Here is a 22,215-nt window from a genome sequence, read left to right as displayed (position 1 = left end):
GGTGTCACCACCCTTTAACAGACAGACGCACGCTTGTCGCTGCTGCTTTAAGGATGCAGGTGCGGCTACAGCCCACACAATTCACAAAGACAGAAAAAAGAAGAATATTTTTATTGTTTGTGTAGCACACTTTGAGGGTGTCACCACCCTTTAACAGACAGACGCACGCTTGTCGCTGCTGCTTTGAGGATGCAAGTGCGGCTACATCGCACACAAGTCACAAACACATAAAAAAAATAGTTTTTTATTTTTTGGAGCACTTTGAGAGTTACACCACCCTTTAACAGACAGACGCACGCTTGTCGCTGCTGCTTTAAGGATGCAGGTGCGGCTACAGCCCACACATTTCACAAAGACCGAAAAAAAAGAACAATATTTTAATTGTTTGTGTAGAACACTTTGAGGGTGTCACCACCCTTTAACAGACAGACGCACGCTTGTCGCTGCTGCTTTAAGGATGCAGGTGCGGCTACAGCCCACACAATTCACATAGACAGATAAAAGAAGAAGAATATTTTTATTGTTTGTGTAGCACACTTTGAGGGTGTCACCACCCTTTAACAGACAGACGCACGCTTGTCGCTGCTGCTTTAAGGATGCAGGTGCGGCTACAGCCCACACAATTCACAAAGACAGAAAAAAGAAGAATATTTTTATTGTTTGTGTAGCACACTTTGAGGGTGTCACCACCCTTTAACAGACAGACGCACGCTTGTCGCTGCTGCTTTGAGGATGCAAGTGCGGCTACATCGCACACAAGTCACAAACACATTAAAAAAATAGTTTTTTATTTTTTGGAGCACTTCGTGAGTTACACCACCCTTTAACAGACAGACGCATGCTTGTCGCTGCTGCTTTAAGGATGCAGGTGCGGCTACAGCCCACACAATTCACAAAGACAGAAAAAAGAAGAAGAATATTTTTATTGTTTGTGTAGCACACTTTGAGGGTGTCACCACCCTTTAACAGACAGACGCACGCTTGTCGCTGCTGCTTTGAGGATGCAAGTGTGGCTACATCGCACACAAGTCATAAACACATTAAAAAAAATTTTTTGATTTTTTTGGAGCACTTTGAGAGTTACAACACCCTTTAACAGACAGACGCACGCTTGTCGCTGCTGCTTTGAGGATGCAAGTGCGGCTACAGCCCACACAATTCACAAAGACAGAAAAAAAAAGAACAATATTTTAATTGTTTGTGTAGCACACTTTGAGGGTGTCACCACCCTTTAACAGACAGACGCACGCTTGTCGCTGCTGCTTTGAGGATGCAGGTGGAATCTAGACGGGATTTGGAACCGAGGACACACTACCTCCATCAATTGTCTAAATCCCACTGCACTAATGTCGGATACCGGACGCACGTCTAACACCAACATAGCAGTCAAGGCCTCAGTTATACGTTTTGCTTCAGGATGACTGCTGTCGTACTTCATCCTCATCGCTAGGGACTGTTGGAGGGTCAATTGTTTAGTAAAAGTAGTGATGTTCCTACTTCCTCTCTGGGATGATGAACAACTCCCAGCAGCAGCAACAGCACTAGTAGGAAGTGGTTCTTGATCTTTCCCTATTTTATTTTTATCAGAGAAAGTTTGGTCCTCCATTTATGTTATATTGATATATATACGTGCGGCTAAAGCGCACACAAACACAGAAAATATTTTTTTATTTTTGCTGGAGAGTAGTGCACTTTGTGGGTTACACCACCCTTTAAGAAATGAGCCAGCCGGCTCTTTACTTATGGGACACAGGCGCACGCTTGGCGCTGCTCCTTTGTTGATGCACGTGCAGCCACAGTGCACACAAGTCACAAACACAGAAAATATATATTTTTTTGGTTTGGAGTGTACTTTGGGGGTTACAGAACCCTTTAACGGTCAAGCCAGCCGGCCCTTTACTTATGACACAGGCGCACGCTTGGCACTACTTTGTTGATGCACGTGCGGCTACTGCGCACACAATTCACAAACACAGAAAATAATTTTTTTTTTGGTTTGGACTGAAGTGTACTTTCGGGGGTTACAGCACCCTTTAACGGTCAAGCCAGCCGGCCCTTTACTTATGACACAGGCGCACACTTGGCACTACTTTGTTGATGCACGTGCGGCTACTGCGCACACAATTCACAAACACAGAAAATAATTTTTTTTCGGTTTGGACTGGAGTGTACTTTGGGGGTTACAGCACCCTTTAACGGTCAAGCCAGCCGGCCCTTTACTTATGACACAGGCGCACGCTTGGCACTACTTTGTTGATGCACGTGCGGCTACTGCGCACACAATTCACAAACACAGAAAATAATTTTTTTTTTGGTTTGGACTGGAGTGTACTTTCGGGGGTTACAGCACCCTTTAACGGTCAAGCCAGCCGGCCCTTTACTTATGACACAGGCGCACGCTTGGCACTACTTTGTTGATGCACGTGCGGCTACTGCGCACACAATTCACAAACACAGAAAATACATTTTTTTTTGGTTTGGACTGGAGTGTACTTTGGGGGTTACAGCACCCTTTAACGGTCAAGCCAGCTGGCCCTTTACTTATGACACAGGCGCACGCTTGGCACTACTTTGTTGATGCACATGCGGCTACTGCGCACACAATTCACAAACACAGAAAATAATTTTTTTTTTGGTTTGGACTGGAGTGTACTTTGGGGGTTACAGCACCCTTTAACGGTCAAGCCAGCCGGCCCTTTACTTATGACACAGGCGCACGCTTGGCACTACTTTGTTGATACACGTGCGGCTACTGCGCACACAATTCACAAACACAGAAAATAATTTTTTTTTTGGTTTGGACTGGAGTGTACTTTCGGGGGTTACAGCACCCTTAACGGTCAAGCCAGCCGGCCCTTTACTTATGACACAGGCGCACGCTTGGCACTACTTTGTTGATGCACGTGCGGCTACTGCGCACACAATTCACAAACACAGAAAATAATTTTTTTTTTGGTTTGGACTGGAGTGTACTTTCGGGGGTTACAGCACCCTTAACGGTCAAGCCAGCCGGCCCTTTACTTATGACACAGGCGCACGCTTGGCACTACTTTGTTGATGCACGTGCGGCTACTGCGCACACAATTCACAAACACAGAAAATAATTTTTTTTTTGGTTTGGACTGGAGTGTACTTTCGGGGGTTACAGCACCCTTAACGGTCAAGCCAGCCGGCCCTTTACTTATGACACAGGCGCACGCTTGGCACTACTTTGTTGATGCACGTGCGGCTACTGCGCACACAATTCACAAACACAGAAAATAATTTTTTTTTTGGTTTGGACTGGAGTGTACTTTCGGGGGTTACAGCACCCTTAACGGTCAAGCCAGCCGGCCCTTTACTTATGACACAGGCGCACGCTTGGCACTACTTTGTTGATGCACGTGCGGCTACTGCGCACACAATTCACAAACACAGAAAATAATTTTTTTTTGGTTTGGACTGGAGTGTACTTTCGGGGGTTACAGCACCCTTTAACGGTCAAGCCAGCCGGCCCTTTACTTATGACACAGGCGCACGCTTGGCACTACTTTGTTGATGCACGTGCGGATACTGCGCACACAATTCACAAACACAGAAAATATATTATTTTTTTAGCACTTGGGGGGAGCACCCCTGATGGACAGAGCACCCCCTGGACAACACTACAGCACCTCTTTAGGACTGGGACACTGCACAGGACTTTGGAGTGGACACAGCCCCTATGGAGAACTGACTGCACAACACAGTCCAGCCAGCCCCTATGGACTTTGAAGTAGTGGACACAGCCCCTATTAACAACAGCAGCACAGCACAACACAGCCAGCCCCTATGGACTTTGAAGTAGTGGACAACAGCAGCACTACACTACACTACACTACACAGCCCTAACTCCCACCCTCCCTCTTCACTGTCCACAGCCGAGTGAGAAAATGGCGCCGACGTGGGTACCTTATATAGGATCCAAAACCCGCGAGACTCGGAAGGCGGGATGATGACGTTTTGCCTCGATTTCAGATCCGAGTCAGGCGGGAAAAGTCGAGCCTGATTCGGATCGGACTCGGATCGGGGGGGCTCGGGGGGGTTCGGATTTCAGAAATCCGAACCCGCTCACCCCTAATATATATATATATATAATATTTATATGCAAAGAAGCTAATACCAGCCCCCATGCTGTTTAGGGTAAGTCAGTCGAGAATCAAGTAGACGGCGGAGTCAAGGCAGCGCAAGGAGGCAAAAGAGGAGCCAGTGCATGGCGAGGTGAGGAGTGGCACTGACTCCTGTTGGGTAGGTCTGGCACAGAGGATAACCCTCTGAGCCTGCCAAGGTCGGCAGAGAAAATGAGGTCCCAGCAGAACACACACACACACACACATATTAGCTTTCCATTACTTTTTCCCCATAGACAAGGTTGGGCCATGTGCTTGTGTTTGCCCCCTAGCCTGATAGTTGCCAGCCACCCCCTGGCAGCAACACAGGCGGTGGTTTAGGGCTCCGTCCAGCGGAGGGCATCTGTATTGCATCGGCAGTGAGTGGTGCAATAAAGGGTTTTTTTGTTTGCTGCAGCGCAACACACGTGACTTCATGACATTATGTGCACCGCACCATGAAAGACACCCAAGCAGAGGAGCTACGGCAGGCAGACATAGAACATACTTGCCAACTCTACCTGATTATCAGGAAGACTCCCTGAAATAGCAGCAATCTCCCTGACTCCCTGAAGAGTCCATCAATCTCCCTGATTGCCCCTTACCCTCATTATGTAGCTGTTATATATATAAAAAACAGAGATATATACTTTCAAATGGGATCATTAGTATCGCTTCCCTGCATTGGTTATAAGGCACAATGATCCCTATAGCTACATGCATTTTGTGATAGTATCAGTGTGTTTTCTTTACCAAATAGATCTTACTAACTGCTTTGGGGCTCATTTGCATTTGTTTGCAAATCAATTTTATGACACACCTCTCAGATGTAACAGTACATGCCCACTTTAACGCATGCTCAATGGTGTTGCTTTCCCAATATCCCTGAAATGCTTTTTTAAAAGTAGGCAAGTATGACATAGAATAAGGTAAGCATGGGGCATGGAGGGAAACATTGTGAGGGCATGGAGGGGAAATGTGAGTGCATGGAGGGACACACTGTGGAGGCATGGAAGGACACTGTGGTTGCATGGAGGGGGCACTGTGGAGGCATGGAGGGACACTGTGGGGGCTCAGACATTCCCCAGTGGACCCACATATAGGTAAGGTACATACTCAAGTCACTGGCCTGTACCTGCCAGGGACCCGTGGATTGGGGGCTCCTTAAAAATTGAGTGTATCGGGCCTCATTATTTCTGTGCATCGGCAGCAAACCACCAGCTGATACTGCAAGAGGTCCTGATAGAGGTGTACAAATGAATGGGGGAACCTGTCTGGACTCTGGTCCAGACTCCATTACCATATAAGGAAGTTCAAATGAAACATTAATTGCTTTGTGATTAGGGTATGTTTCTGGACAGTCTGTTACTTGCTCCTCTGTCATAACTGTGACCCATGGACAGTCACCTGTGTACTGAATGTGGCCTGCTATTTGGATTACAACTGACAGACAGGTGAAAAATCAAGATTGACATGATGTCAACATTAGTGTTAGGCTGCAAAAATTATGTTAGGGTAAGGCTGCTGGTGGGAGGGTTTATGACTGTCGACATGTCATACCCAACCTACTGCATATAGGTGAGGGGTTGGGTACGGGATGCCGCGCTCAGGATCCCGGCAGTGAGAATCCTGATGCTGGCATACCGACTGGGTTAGAATACCAACACCTGCCGATAAGTACCCTACCCCTAAACCTAACCCTCCCTCCCTGTAGCCTAAACCTAATGCTCCCTTCCACAGCGTAAACCTAACCATACCTCCAGGAGCCTAAACCTAACCTTCCACCTTAAGGCCTAACCCTCCCTCCATGCAGCCTAACCCTCCCCTAGTGCCTAACCCTTAAACCTAAACACTTACCGTCGGGATGTCAGCAGTCAGGATGCCAACACCGGGAGTCTGACTGGTGTTGGGATTCTGGCATCGGCATCCCGCCCACCGGGATGTCAACTACATACCCGGGAGAGCTATCCACTCACTTAGATGGTTTTGCATTCCTCTGCACATTGGGTCTATACTTGAACTTGAATCATCTCACAATATTCTGTGACACTGAGGGGTAAATATACTAAAGTGAGAGTTTTTAGAAGTGGAGATGTTGCCCATAGCAACCTTGGGCCACCATCAGAGGGGACTACCCGGAGAGAGCGGGTGCCCTGGTGACAGTGGTACAGTTATGCAGCCAGAAACCGCCAGCACCGCCAGCGTCACTTCAAATATGGCACCGGCCACGAGCCAATCACAGCTCGCGGACCGGCAGTCATCAGGAGTGGCCACTCCTGATTGGCTGCCAGTCCGGGAGCTGTGATTGACTTGCGGCTGGTGCCATATTTGAAATGCCATTGCCATTGGCGCTGTTTCTAGCTGGCTGCAGGTGTACAATTGCAGCCCCCACTGCACCCGGGCCCCCACTCTCTGCTGACCAGCTGAGGGTAGACTGGCAAATATATGCACTGTGTGCCCCCCCACCTCAAGTCCTACTAGCCTTCCCTGCTCTGTGCCTCTCCCCTACTCTAGCCAGCCTTCCGTCCCCTGTGCCTCCCCCCACTCCATCCTTCCCTGCCCTGTGCCCCCCCATTAAGGTTCAGCCTTCCCTCCCCTGTGCCTCCCTCCTACTCCAGCCTTCCCTGCCCTGGGGCTTGCCTATTTTATCAGTATTGGGCCCCACAATTTCTGGTGGCAGCTCTGTAGTAACCAATCAGATTCTAGCTATTATCTTCTAGGAGGTGCTAGTGGATGTTAAGTAGAATCTGATTGGTTTCTATGGGCAATATTTCCACTTCTAAAAACTCTCACTTTAGTAAATATACCCCTCATCTCCACTTCTGAAAACTCTCACTTTAGTAAATATACCCCTGAGAGTCTAATAGCTTGTTGAAATAATTTGAAGTATATCTCTTTGTTGTCAGTAACCATGGTCACTGAGATATTCTGGCACCACTAGCATTTGTGAGGCAATAGATGTGTGTGCGGGTAGACACAGATCACTCCAAAGAAGGTGCAGTTGTTTAGTTAGAGGATGTCAAAACTGTAAGGACTGATAGTTCACTATGGGGCGTTAAGCAGGTTGCCTAGTATTGTAGGTTGATGGTTAAAAGATTCAAGAGGGTCATAGGTCAATATACTGTGCAGTTTCTTGGGATGTGGCTCTAAGGAATGTTGGATATTACTAGATACCAGTTAGAACCAGTTATTTAGGTGTCATAGGGATATGAAAGGAGAGTCTTATAAACCAGGAAGAGGTCTCATCTGTGGACGGAGCCATGCCCAGAATCTATATGAAGTCTAGAAAGAATGTCAGGAGCTGTAAAGGTGTTGGAGCTTCCTGACCTGAAATCTCATTCTGGATTTCCGTGCACAAAAAGCCAGATATGATTCTCAACTTTCCCAGTATCAGAATTCACTTGATAGAATGTTGTGTGCCTTGTTTAAATCAACTAAGTAATCTATTTAACTAGTGGATTTCTGTTACTGTTGGTTATCTGTCATAAACTTAAATATCGTTCATTATAGTGTATTGGGACTGGTTCAGAGGTGAATGCATCAGCGATGCAAGCGGCCAATGTTTTAAGTCTCTGCATGCATCCGAGTTGCACTGTGCATGTGTCACGGTGGTTACCTCCATGAGAAGCACAACTACTTTGAATGGAGAGAGAGGTAATTTCAGTGGGCATTACTAAATGGTAAGGGGGGGGGTCTGGCCAGAGATGTCGATGTCAGTGACTGTGGGGCCTATTAATCAACACTAAAATAAAGTTTTTAAGGACATTCTCCTTAATTAACATTATGTTAGTATTCATGAAGAGATTTAACACAGAAGATATCACTGATATCTCCTGGTTAAGTCCCCCTGCGTTCATTTCCACACTCCCCATACATCAGTATGGGGATATGGAAATTGTGCTATTCATCAAATTCCGAAAATTATGTATTTTCGGAATTTTATGGAGTTACTATTCGCCACTGTGAGGTGGCGAATAGCAGGTGACACTTACCTGCTTCCAGCTGGACAGGTCCCCCGGCATCTCCCTCCGGCACTCTGGTCCGTCCTCTGGCTCAAGTGGCTGTTCTGACACGTGTTCTCCCAGCAGAACACAATAAAGTTTAGAAAAAAAAAAGTTTTTTTTTTTCTAAACTGTATTATGTGCTTCTGGGAGACCACGTGTCAGGACAGCAGGACGGAGCCGGAGGCGCTGCAGCAGGCAGGTAAGTGTGGGGACGGGGGGGAGGCATGCGGAGGGGACACACACACAAAATTACCGCAGGTGTAGGCAGTGCTGCGCATCGCTGGTGTTACAGATGTAAAAGCGCATGCGCAGCACTGATTCCAGCTGCGATAAATTAGAGTAGACAGGGAAAACTATCTATTTCCCGAAAAACTGTCATCGCAAAACTGACAGCTTTTCGAAAAAGATAGTTATAGGGAGGAGGAATGATGAATTCCTCCGGTAATTAGATAGAACTCCATGCGAGTTCTAAACCTAATTACCTCCAGAAAATTTATCCACAGTTTCACTGATTTCAGTGGCCATGTTCAAATAGACATTCTACGCCTCCTCAGGGCTGCTGTAATGTTCGATGGCGTGACACATGTGCAACTGATGGTGCATCTTTGTACGCATAGCTGCAGATTAGTGCCGCCGCTAGTGGGAGTCTCTGCATGAATCCCATTCGCTGCAGGAATTAGCAGGCCTTCTGTGTGGTGTATTGCTACAATCTCCTGTGACAATTTATAATAACGTGTAGTTTACAAATGTTATGTACAACATAATAATCTAACCCATTGTGCAGTTTAACAGTATTATAAGTCACTTAAGTGTGAGATTTCTGAGACTTCTTCGACTATAGATTCAATTTATTGCTCAATATTGAAAGTAAAAAAAACACAATGGCTAAAATATTTTTAACTTTTCAACAGTCAGGAAGTTGCTTTATATAAATTGATGGAGATGACAGCAATAATTATTTTAATGACCATAAACTATATAGGTAGTCCATGTATTCAATTTTTAATAGCAGCCAAGATATTGAAACTAATAGCACTGTTTTACCAGAAGTTTGACATTAGCGGTCAAAAAGTTGTTGCCGAGCAACAGACTGCTTATTATTACTCATTTAAATCAGTGTTATTGGCATTGCTAAGAATGAAAAACACTTTAAATGCAGAGCACTATACTGTATGAGGAACAACAAAACATGTGCTTTTTAATTCATAATCTATTCAGTAATTCAGATGAGGTTTAAATTAATTACAAATCCAAACCAAGCCTTAGCTTTACTCTGTAGTTCTCAAGCCTGAAAGTGAGGCAACATTGAATTGTCAGTTGATCACATCTAGCAAGATTTGGGGCTTTATTTACTAAAGGTCAATTTTAATACATTTGATTGATTTAAAACTTATGAAAATGGATCAACATCAATGATGTTTTTCTGGGGCTACATCATACATTTACTAAAATACAATTATTGATTTGGCTTTTTAGGTATTAGTAAATGATTTAGCCCCAGAAGAACATCGATGTTGATCGATTTTCAATGGTTGTAAATAGAACAAAATTAATTAAAGCTGACCTTTCGTAAATATACCCCTTGATTGCAAATGAGAAATAAGGATACCGTACTCCAATGGAAAGGTCCACAGGAAGTTAGGAGTATGCAGCTCGAACTTGTGGAAATCAAACAATAAGTTCCTAGAAGACAGTGGTATCAAATGAATGTAGGGTGTTGTGTTCCAGTGATTCTTCAACCTTTATGGATATATTTATTAAAGGTTGATTTTAATCAATTTTAAGTCGATGAAAATCAATCAACATCGATCAACATTGATGTGTTTCTGGGGCTAAATCACCCATTTACAGAAAGACAATTTTTGATTTGGTTATTTACGTATTAGTAAATGTGTGACTTAGCCCCAGAAACACAACATTGATGTTGATTGATTTTCATTAAAATCGACCTTTAGTAGTTTCAAAATGTGTGGGTTATTTTACAAGGAAAAAACAATGAGGAAAACAAATATAGTGTACACTGTGTGACTGAATGGTGACTTGGACCAAATAAATCCTTCAAGAATCTACACACCCTTTATAAATGTGTTATTCGACTTAGACATTCATTTATAATCACAATGTCTGTTGGTTTAATAGTAATGGAATAAAGTCCTGTTAACTCAGGGAAGTATAAGGAATTAAATAATCTAGAGTACTAGTGTGTTCCGAGAAAATATGTCTACTTAGGGATGGTCCTCCCAATTTAAGAAGCCACATTCAATATATAAAAAATGTACTATTTATTCAAAGGTAAAGATGTTTCAACCTTAATGCATAAAATAATTGCAATTAAAATGTAAGTATTAAAATAAGGACAAAAAATACTAAAACCAAAAAATGAAATACAGGACTGTAACTAGGGTTGTGTGACTGGTGCAGGGTGCAGGGCTCCATGGGTCGCACCATTACTGCTCTATGGCCCTTTCTTCTGGCTAGCCAGTATCGCTGTTGCAGTGCTGCCTATCATCCTTTGGACACTATGGTTAGGCACCCTGCCATATGTACAGCTGCCCGGAGCGTCTTTAAGATGCACTGCTGCACTTCCAGGTGCTGGCGACCCCACCCCCTATGCGCGACGTCATGCCTAAAATGGACAGGGGCGACACAGTGTGCTATTCAGCCCTGTTATGGCCCTAATTAAATATTATGAGATAGAAATAAGAAATGCAGAGGTGAATGGGAAATTAGTAACCACAAAATAGCTGCTACATGTATCACATATCTGCAATACACGTTACAGCTATTTTGAGGTTTTTAAATCTGAGGCACAGTATGCACCTATACTCAAAGCATGCCAAATAGCCCCATGGAAAGTGCCACAGACTTCATGACTTGCACCTTAGCAGCGCCAAAACACTAATCCTAAGTATCCGGTACACTATAAGCAAACTAAGCAAATTTGAGGAAAAAAATAGCAAAAACTACATGCATAGTTATGCTTCATCTGTGAGTTTATACCAATTCCTTTGCTACAAAAGTACTAATCCTAAATATATAGGGCCTGGTTCAGAGTATCCTGGTATTGCAATGTTTTCGCAATACCGCAATGTTTTTTGATCTGCGCATGCAGAGGTCATGCTGCAAATGTACAGATCCTGATCTGTGACCTAGCTCGCAGTGCCCCACAGCCGCATCATGATTGAGGTGCTGCGGCCGTTATGGGGTATAGCAGGAGCTTCCGCAAGGACCGTTCTACAAAACAGGGGCATGTTATACTATTTTGTAGGCAGGGCTAGCCCAGGGTCTACATTTTCCGACATCCATCCTGAGTAAGCTTAGACTAACTCAGATGGGTGATGGTCACGATGGTGATCAAATGCTGCGATGCCGGCAGTAGGTGTCCTTTTCATTCAGAACTCTCCTGCAGGCATTAGCATCATTTAGCAGTAGCAGCTGCTACTATGGGTCTCATCTAGAATTGTACACTATTGCCGCCTTTGCTTTGAATATGTACGCAGATGCTATGTGGAAATATTCAAATGTCGCAGACAGTGGCGTAACTAGGGTATTTGGAGCCCAGGGCAAATTTGAAAAGGGAGCCCCCCCCATGCGCCAAAAATGGGCGTGGTCACTTACAAATGGGGCGTGTCAACATGACACACCCCTTTATTTTCAAACTGAACATTCCTATCCATATGCACCTTAACCCCAGTAGTACCCCTTATACAGTACCCCCAGTATGCAGTTGTGGTCCCTCTCATGCAGGCCCATAGCAGTGCCCCTTATACAGTATCCCCAGTAGTGGTCCCTCTTATACAGCCCCCAATTAGTTCCCCTTACTCAGTACCCCCAGTAGTGGCCCCCCCAAATGCAGTGCTCCACATAGTGTTCCCCCTTATGCAGTGCCCCCAGTAGCAGTCCCCACAATGCAGTGTGCCCAGTAGCGGTATCCCCTTATGCAGTGCCCTTTTATATAGTGCCCCCAGCAGTAGTCTCCCCCATGCAGTTTTCCCAGTAGTGGTCCCCTTATGCAGGCACCCTGTAGTGATCCCCCCTATCTAGTGCCCCCTGTAGTGGTCCCCGCAGTGCCCCTAGCAGTAAGCCCCTTATATAGTGCCCCCAGCAGTAGTGTCTCCCCCTCCCATGCAGTGCCCCCAGTAGTGGTCCCCCTGATGCAGGCTCCCAGTAGTGACCCCCCCCCTATCCAGTGGTCCCTGTAGTGGCCCTTCCTATTATTGCCCCCAGTAGTGGTCCCCCGAGTGCAGTGCCTCTAGTAATACTAGGCCCCTTTTAGAATACCCCCAGTGGTAGTCCCCCCCCAAGTAGTAGTCCCAAGTAGAGTAGCCCCCCCCCAGTAGAGGTCCTCCCAATGGCACCCCCAGTAGATGGCCCCCCCAGTAGTAGCCAACCCCTCCCCCGTTGTGCAGATAGGTTTAAAAATAAATAAATATATATAAAAATATACTTACCTGATTCCACGCTGCTCCTGCTGCTCCTGTCCGTGATGCCGCTCCCGCCCTCCAGTCCGCCCGGGCTGGCGCGCTCAGCATTATGGGACTGACGTCATGACGTCATGACGTCAGTCCCATTACCCACTGCAGGAGCCGGACGGAAGTCCGGCTCTTGCAGTGGGTGCTGCAGCAGTCAATGAGAGTCTATCTGACTCTCATTGGCTGCTGTTTAACACACGCATCGCCGCCAGCGCTGGCGGCGATGCGTGTGTTATGCACAGCCTGAGCCTGCCTCCTGGCACTATTGGGCAAGCGCTCAGGGGGAGGGAACGGGCTCAGGCGTGCAGCACAGGAGCGGCGCTGGAAGCCTAGCGCCGGTCCTGTGCAAATGTGTATCGCTGACCGCACTCATTGCGGTCGGCGCTACACTGGCTATCTAGGGCGGGCACCCCCCCCCGCGCTGCCGGTCCAACGGCGCCCAGGGCACGAACCCCGCTCGCCCTGCCCTAGTTACGCCACTGGTCGCAGATGTTGAGACATGTATTGAGCTGCACACTGGTGGCTTCACAAATCCAGGCATCTGCATAAAATGTTGTAGCATTGGTCGCAGATCATTCGATTATTGCAGTCCTGTGTGAGTCTATACTCACGCAAAATAGCTGTGGGAATTGAGACGCTGGCACCATATTCCTTGCGTACGGGATCGCAGTTGCAGAGAGTCACACCCCCAAGACAGTTGCAATACCACCTTGCCACCACTTCCCATTCCTGAAAGAACGCCTGCCTTTTGTGAGCAGGAATGTCACTGGGGCTTGCGGAAATGAGACCCTACCACAAGGGTCTCGTCGCAAGCCCGATAGTCGCGACCATCGCGACCATCACCTGGCCGCCCACTAAAGCTGTGGGTGGTCACCCACAGCTTAGCAAGCGGCCTGGAGGCCGGGGAAAAAAAAAAAGGCCGCCCTGATTCAGAGCGAGCGCTCACAAAGAGCGTCCAGCTCTGAATCAGGGCCAGCGTACAAGCTCCAGAAAGTTTTGCTTTCTGGAGCTTTGTACAGGAATGCGGGCAAAACTCAGAAAACTGCAGTTTTCACAGTTTTGGCCCCAATTTCACTCTAGTACACCCCACCCTGTGTCTCTTATAACTTTTAAAATTAAGGACTTTTGAGAAGGCAGTAGTAGAAAATAACAGTTTGCAGAGGAAAGAAACAGTTGTACCACAGGCAGCATAAACAGTCTCAAGTTTCTGACAGGTTCTAAAATATTTTTGCAAAATGCATTAGTGACTGTACAGAACTCTGAAATGCTTTAAGAATCACACAATACAAAAAAAAAATCAAGAGGTAACAAATCAAAAATCTGATTTCTGGGTTTTTTCTTAACTTCTGGATGAAAACATTGAAACTAGACCCTGGCAGCCACTGGTGGGATTTAACAATCTTTGCAAAACAGGATGTTAGAGATGTCAGCGGCTTTATATACGAATCCTCCTCAGTGAATTTATGTCAGGATCTTATAAAAATTGGAATCCAGTATTTAAGAAATTTACACTTAAAATTATTGACATCTTAATTGGATACAGAAAGAGGAAATTTAAAGCTGTACCAAAAAATATGAAATGATTAACAAATCTCTTTTGACCTTCTCTCGTACGGCAGCCTGTGAAGATTTACAGAGTAGCCTCCATGGCCAGCAGAGGGATCTATTCAGATCCCTCCCTGCTGTATCTGCTGGGACGTCCAGAGGCACAGCTGCCCATTGTCCCCCACACTGCCTCTGGCTCACTTCAGTTGCTCCTCCCGTCCAGGCTCCACAGCGATGCTGTGAGGAGACAGGTGAGGGGGAAGATACCAGTGGACAGACATCGGCAGTGCGGGGAACAGAGACTGGTGGAGGCAGGTGTGGGGAAGGAGGTTTGTGATTTCAGACAGCTTCAGAGTCTGCACAGTCATGGTTACAGACAGTGGCAGGGTCGGTGCAGTTAGAGGAGGGGGGATGTTGGTGGCGATAGTGCATGCACAGTTTGAGGAAGTCCTTTTGGACACCTCAGCTGCAGGGGAAAAATGCAAAAATATGTTTTTTTTCTGGTGTCAAAAACATCAAGTCTTTTAATAAAACTGCATTGTGTAGGTAACAGTCCCTCATTTCACTATCTCATTGTATGTTCACTTGGCGTGGTGGCGGTTGAGTTCAACTATAATACCCTTACTACTGTCTTGGTTTAAAAAATGATTATGGATTAGCTTATAGAATAACAGGAGCAATCCAATACTAGTGTTGGCAGCCATAGTACTTTAACATCTATTTTTAAAGAAGGTCAAGGGTTAGAAAGGTGTAAGGAAAGGCACTCCAAATCTAAGCAATGTTTGAAAATCTTAAAGAAAACATTGTCTCTAACTATAAAGGGAAAATTTACTGCCAAAAAATGTAAAATTGCCAACATGTCATACACAACAGGCAGTGGCAAGGAGAGCCTCAGACATGGCCTTTATTTGAGAGTTCTGGTCCTGTTATTGCTATTTTATGCACCAGAATGCCTTTTGTGAAAGGCAGCGCAAAACACAGTCAGGCATCTTCTGTAACCTTGCCTGCAACAACTTCCTGCTCTGAGATCCTGAATCAGCAGGGATCCCAATTGCAAGCGTGTACGTAGACCTGTCGACAGGCCATGAGCATTTGAGGGTGGTGATGGGGGAGTGGTTGTAGATATGCAGACGTGTTTGTGTCTGCTTTAACACCATTCCATTGGCATGCATAAATTAGCCACTGCGATTGCCTATGCAGCTTGAGTACTCACAGCGTACAACGAGACTTGCGATTTCTGAGACAGGTCAGATCTGCTGTAATTGCATATGATTGGCTGATGTTCTCCGATGTTACCAATGTATATGCAGGACTGCAAGGTAACCCTCAATTTGTAATGATTTACAAATTGAGGATGCTACTTTGGAAGTGCAACACTATTAGGTGGATAATTGTGTATTTGACACTATTGAGGATGTTAATGATGAATGTGTTGGACAAGAATTAGTTGATAAAATACAGGAGGCTGATGTTATGTCAAATTAAGTCAGCCACCAGTAGCAGCAATTTTTACCAGCAGATGTGCATTGTCATGACTGGGCAAAAGACCTAGAAAGTCACCTTTTACCCAATTTCTGACATTTGTTAAGGCATATGTGGTATTTGTGAGGCCAAAGTAAGTAGGGGTAGGCATCTTGGCACCTCCTCCCTGTTATGTCATTTGTAGTTAGTTTTTTCAAGTTATTTAACAAAATCTGGAAAATCATATATAACAAGCAGTCCAGCATCAGCTACCAGCATTATGGATAGCACATGCAATCTCTACCAACAACACCTTTATTATAAACCTCCTCATTAGCAATTGGAGGTAGTCTTGCAACAAATTTGCAAAGGCAAACTGACTTTTCCCCTATCCAGGATTCCTATCCAGGATTCCAGCGGAATAACTAACACTAAAGCTGCATACACACACAACGATTTTTTGAATGAACGATTTTAGCAAACGATTATTTCCCTTGAAAAAATTTACTAAAATCGTTTACTAAAGTTGTTCATTTACTAAATGTCATGAACGATTTTTATGAACTACAAACGATTTTTGCATATTCCCTTAATGAAAATCGTTGAGTCGACAAGTCTGACTGAACTACAAACTACAAACTACAAACGTGAACGCGCATGAACGATAATCGTTCATCGTTTGACTCAGAAAGTGAACGATTTTTGCAAACAATTATCGTTAAACGATATTGTTTAACGCTAATCATTAAAAAAATCGTTGTGTGTGTATGCAGCTTAACCCCTAACCCTAAACCTCCCACTAGTAACTCAACATAACCTCCCCTCTGTAGCCTAAACCTAACCCTCTCCCCAGTGCCTAACCATAGCCCGTCCCTCCCATAGCCTAGCCCTAACCCTTCCCCTAGTCAGTGGCGTTACAAGGGGAGTGTGGGGGGTGGAGGCCGCACCCGGGTGTCACCCGCCGAGAGGTGACATCAAGGTGTAGGCTCACCCTCAGTGACAGGAGCTGGGTGCTGCACTGTAGCATTAAGTGCTGTACTTGGCTCCTGTCACAGTGAGGGAGCCGGCACTGCCTGCACCCTGGCACCCCCCACCACCCCATTCATAAGTTAATTTAACTGCAGGCTGATGACCAGGTTTTGCAGTGTGCTTGGATTCTCAACTAAGCAGTCAGCACCACCTATGAGCTTGGCTTAAGGCTTTGATGGAAGCAAAGCACTGAGCTCCTGATAACGGATAAGCTAGCCAGGCGATAGGCCAGGGGTGTTGGTTAGCATTAGGGTGCCAGGACCTGGATTGTCCACAGATATTGTGTATGCTGTCTGTAAGCCAGAGTGGCAAACCCGACTTGATGTTGGCTGTGAAGTGTCTGCTAAGCTGCAGTGAATAAACGGTCCACTGTTTTATCGTACTGCTGGATATGTTTCTTCCCGCCTTGTGACATTTGGTGGCCCATATGAGGAACACACTTGCTGGACACATTCTGCGTGGTGAGGACCTGCCAACAAATACAGCACCATAGACCCAGGGGAGCTGTGGTGGTCAGCTGTTTTCCGGTGCTTAGTGTGGTGCTAGGTGGAAGTCTGAGACGCACAGCAGCTGGGTGGGTGAGTAGGGTGAACCAACCTGAGGAAAAATCGGTTTTAAAACTTTTCATTCTGTGCTCTTTCCTGCAATTGCACCAGCTGGGAGAGGGTTAAGTTATTTGCTTGTTGGAATAAAATCCTAATTGGTTTGTGTGCTTGGTTAAAGCTGGGAAGGGCAGTCCAGCAAAAACTTAAGAGATTTTAAATTGCAATTAAAGGGGAACTTTTTTTTTTTTTTTCCCTGAAGCACACACACTGGAGTGTTCCTGGTATAAGTGATTGTGTAACTTAACAGAGGAGTGGTTTCCATTTAATTTAGCATTAGATAACAGTGGCTTATGTTAAGGGAAGCTAAGTTTAAATTTACTACACAACCTGAAAACAGTATGGAAGAAATTCTCAGGGCTATCACAAATGTGGCCGCAGGCCAGCAAGCCCATATTAAACTGCTGCAATCTCAAATGCAAACTCAGCTGGAAAATAATAAGCTGATGCATATAGAGTTAGTGCAGCTCAGGAAAGCAGTTCAGGAGCCAAAGGTGTTGCAGAAAATGACAGCAACTGATGATGTCGCTGCATATTTGCACACCTTTGAAAGGACTGCAACTCAACTAGGTTGGCAGAGGGAAGAATGTCTCAATAAATTGCCCATTTAACCGGGGGAGGTCAGAAAGCATATATTGACCTGCCTGAGCAGCAAGCCACTTCATATACCAAGCTGAAGGCCGCTATACTTGCTAGAATAAGTGTGACAGGAGTGAGCAAAGCTCAAAGGTTCCATGACTGGTGATTTTCCCCTTCAGAAGCACCCTGAATCCAGCTAGCAGAATTGGCCAAGCTGGGTAAGGCATGGTTAAAGCCAGAAGTAAATGCAGTGGTTCGAGTGGTGGAAATAGTAGCCATAGATCACTGTATAGGGGGTTTGGACTGAGGAGTACAGAGGTGGGCTCTGCAGGCTGACCCACAGACCTTTGAGGAATTGGCTACAGTTATCAAGCGAAACCTCACACTGGGAAAAATGACAAAAGTACCTGGACGGGACCCACGACATGTACCCAAGCCACAAACCCGGGGTCTAAAGGAAGCTATCACAAAGAACCCTGTGGTAGTCTGTTATGAATGTAGGGAGCCCTGCCATATTCGTTGTGCTTGCCCAAAGCAGTCCAAAGCAATGGAGTGCAGGGCAGACAAAGTGGCTAGACCAGCTATCAGTATGTGCACAGGGCGTTCTTCCCCCAAACAGTCGACCCTGTTCCATGTGGCAGTACAAATTGAGGGTCAAGAAGTCCTGGCCTTTGTGGATACCGGGGGTGAACTTTCCATCGTATCAAAAAGGCTAGTTCCGGGAGATGTGGATCAAGTATTACCACCTGTAAGGGTGCTTTGTGTGCATGGGGCCACAGAAAAGTATTCCCGTGTACAATGTCCACTGATAATTAACGGTCAAGTCCTACACATTGTGGCCGCAGTGCCCCCAAAATCTCCATACCCCCTGATATTTGGACAGGATTTTCCTTTACTAAAATACATATTGGCCAGCTGGGCCAATGTAGAGCTACCATCTGCAGACCTCAGTCTCTCCCAGCGTATTCAAGGCCAAGAGGTAAAAAGACTGAGTAACAGTTCTAGAGATTGAAACTCGACTGACAAGTCATCTCACTCCTTGACCAGGAAGATGGCGAAACCATTAATGGTCACTGAACGACCAGAGGATAGTAGTCTGGTAGATGACTGGTCGCCTTTTGACAAGGACTTGTCTTTGCAGGACTTTGCACGCGATCAATTAAATAATAATAGTCTAGTGAATGCTTTTCAAGATGTTGTAAAAATAAATGGCAAAATAGAGAATGCCTTGCCTCCAGAAAGCACACCATATTTTATATTATGAGAATGATTTATTGTATCGTGTAGCATGTACATGGCAAAAAGGTGGAACGGTTGTTAATTCCGCAAGTACATGTACCATTGGTACTTAAGGCTGCTCACACACAACTCTGCGGAGGACATTTAGGGCAGAGAAAACCCTCCATATACAATATAGATTATTTTGGCCTGGTATACATGCCGCGGTAAAGATCTATTATAAGGAATGTCCCGTCTGTCAGAGGACGGCTCCCAGTCCCCAGTTTAGAGCTCCCTTGGTACCCCTGCTGGTAATTTTTGTTCCATTTGAATGGATTGGAATGGATTTGGTTGGTCCAATTGAGAAATCAGCTCGAGGTCACCAAAACATACTGGTAATATTAGATTACGCTACTAGATATCCCAAAGCAATACCTCTAAGAAACATTAAATCCAGTACCATAGCTCGAGAGCTGGTAATACTTTATAACTGTGTGGGCGTACCTAAGGAGGTTCTAACTGAACAAGGAACCCCTTTTAATTACAAATTAATGAAAGACCTGTGTCAGTTGTTGTGGGTAGAGAGAATAACAACCTCAGTCTATCACCCCTAAACCGATGGTCTGGTTGATAGATTCAACCAGACTCTCAAACAAATGATTAGATGGGCCCTTAATCAAGACAGTTGAGATTGGGATTTACTGTTGCCCTATTTGATGTTTGCAATATGGGAAGGGCCACAGGTTTCTACAGGCTTTAGACCATTTGAACTCCTGTATGGGAGACAACCACGAGGAGTGTTAGACCTATTAAAAGAAGGGTGGGAACAACAACCCGTTCAAGAACCTAATGTGGTACAGTTTGTGCCACAACTGTACAGCCGGTTAAGACAACTAAGGCCCTCATTCAGAGCCGTACGCTCTGAGCAGAGCGCACGCTCTGAATGAGGGCCGGCCTCCATGAAAATGGAGCGTCCTCCTGGACGCTCGTATAGCTGTGGGTCACCACCCACAGGCTATACGAGCGTGCATTTTGATGGCCGCGATGGTCGTGACCATCGCGACCATCAAAATTGCGAGCCGGAGCCTGCGGTTGAGGTTTTCAACCGCAAGCTCCGGAGTGATTTTGGCTCTATCAGAGCCAAAATCACTCCCACTGACATCACTAGTAATGTCAGTGGGCCGGCTTCTGACGGGAGGCGTTCCCGTGGGAACGCCCCCGTCAGGGAGGCACGCCCCCGGCACGCCTACCAAAGGGGGCGTGCTGTCAATCAACATCGACAGCACGCCCCCTTTGATCAGACACAACGAGCGAAGGACTTTCCTTCGCTTGTCGCGTCTGGCGCATGCGCACGACGGAGCTCCCTCCGTCGTGCGCATACTCAGTCCAGAACATCGACCCACTTGCGAGTGGAAAGCCACTCGCGAGTGGGTCTGAATCAGGCCCTAAGTCCCTTAGTTAAACAACATATGAACCAAGCCCCAACAGTGACAAAAATGCAACTATGATGTAACTGTCATAGTTCGGTCCTTCAACCCTGGGGACAAGGTGTTGGTTCTGCTGAGAGCAAACTGTATGCCCATTTGCAGGCACCATATGAGGTTATCGAAAAAGTAGGGCTGGTTAATTATAAGATCCGACAGGAGGGGAGACAAAAGGCTGAACAGATCTACCATATTAACCTGTTGAAACCATGGTGAGAGAGTATTACGCATTCTTCAGGTGTTGCTATTAAAACTCAGGAATGTATAGTACCTATTGAAGAGAGGCTAAATTCCAACCAAAAACAGCAAGTTATAGAAATGGTAGGTCAAAATCAGGATGTGTTCTCTCCCATTCCAGGCAGAACTGAAATCATAAAACATTGTCACCCCACCTGGGGTTATTGTAAATCAAAGGTCTTATTGCATCCCTGAAGTCAGATGAGAAGCCATAAAATGGGAGGTAGAAGAAATGCTCCGGTTGGGAGTAATTGAAGAGTCCAATAGTGAATAATCCTATTATATTAGTGAAAAAACCCTCAGGGGCTTTAAGGTTTTGCAATGACTTTAGAAAGCTGAATACATTTTCTAAATTTGACTGTTATCCCCATGCCATGAGTCAAAAAATTAGTTAAGAATTTGGCCAAAGTCAATACCTGACTACCTTAGACCTAACCAAGGGTTGGCAAATCCCCTTAACAGAGTCAGCTAAGACTAAAACAGCATTTTCAAACTCCAGAAGAATTATTCCAATATAGAATGCTACCTTTTGGCTTACATGTGGCCCCAGTGACCTTTCAAAGAGCCATGAATAAGCTGCTGCATACTTGGATGATATCATGATCTTTAGTCCTGACTGGGAGTCACACCTCTCAAAAGTAGAAGCCGTGCTTAGCTCCTTGCGGATTCATGGGTTTACTGCCTATCCTGAGAAATGTGCCATTGGTATGACAGAGGCTAAGTACCTTGGGTATGTAGTTGACCAGGGGCAGGTAAAGCCTAATGCTGAATAAAGTGGGGGCTGTATCTTCATTGCCCAAACCATAGAGGAAAACACAGCTGAGAACCTTTTTGAGGCTAGTGGGCTACTATCGTAAATTTATTCGGAACATTGCGACCAGAGCATCCCCACTAACCGACTGTTTGAGAATTTTTTTTTAGATAAGATAGTCTGGATTGATTGGTTAATGCCTCCAGAATAGAGTATGTAGCAGTACTGTCCCAGGAGGTAGAAGAAGAGGAGAGATCAATTCAGTACCTGAGCCGTAAAATGTTACCACGAGAAAAGAGGTATGCAGCAGTAGAGCAGGAGTGTCTCGCAATTAAGTGGGCCGTCAAGTCCCTGCAATACTACCTGTTGGGCAGGGAATTTCTGCTGGTAACAGATCATGCACCACTTCAATATATGCATACCAACAAAGAAGTAAATGCTAGGGTGACTCGTTGGTTTCTGGCATTACAGCCATTTCATTTTATTGTACAAAATAGGTCTGGAAATCTGCAAGGTAATGCTGACACCCTCTCTCAAAAGTCTGATGCCCTCAGATTCTCCCAGAAAAGCCCATGGTGAAGCTAGGGGAGGGGGAGAGTCGGAAAAGGAGAGGAGGTTCACAAATACAGGCCCAAAGTGGGATGGGCAAACAGGTGAGTTTGCTTTGAAAATTGTCAGCTTCACCAAGGGGTTGAAGCTTAGGGGG

The sequence above is a fragment of the Taudactylus pleione genome, unplaced genomic scaffold (genome assembly GCF_031769625.1).
Source record: "Taudactylus pleione unplaced genomic scaffold, aTauple2 ptg000016l, whole genome shotgun sequence".
Classification (NCBI taxonomy): domain Eukaryota; kingdom Metazoa; phylum Chordata; class Amphibia; order Anura; family Myobatrachidae; genus Taudactylus; species Taudactylus pleione.
This window is presented reverse-complemented; position numbering follows the sequence as displayed.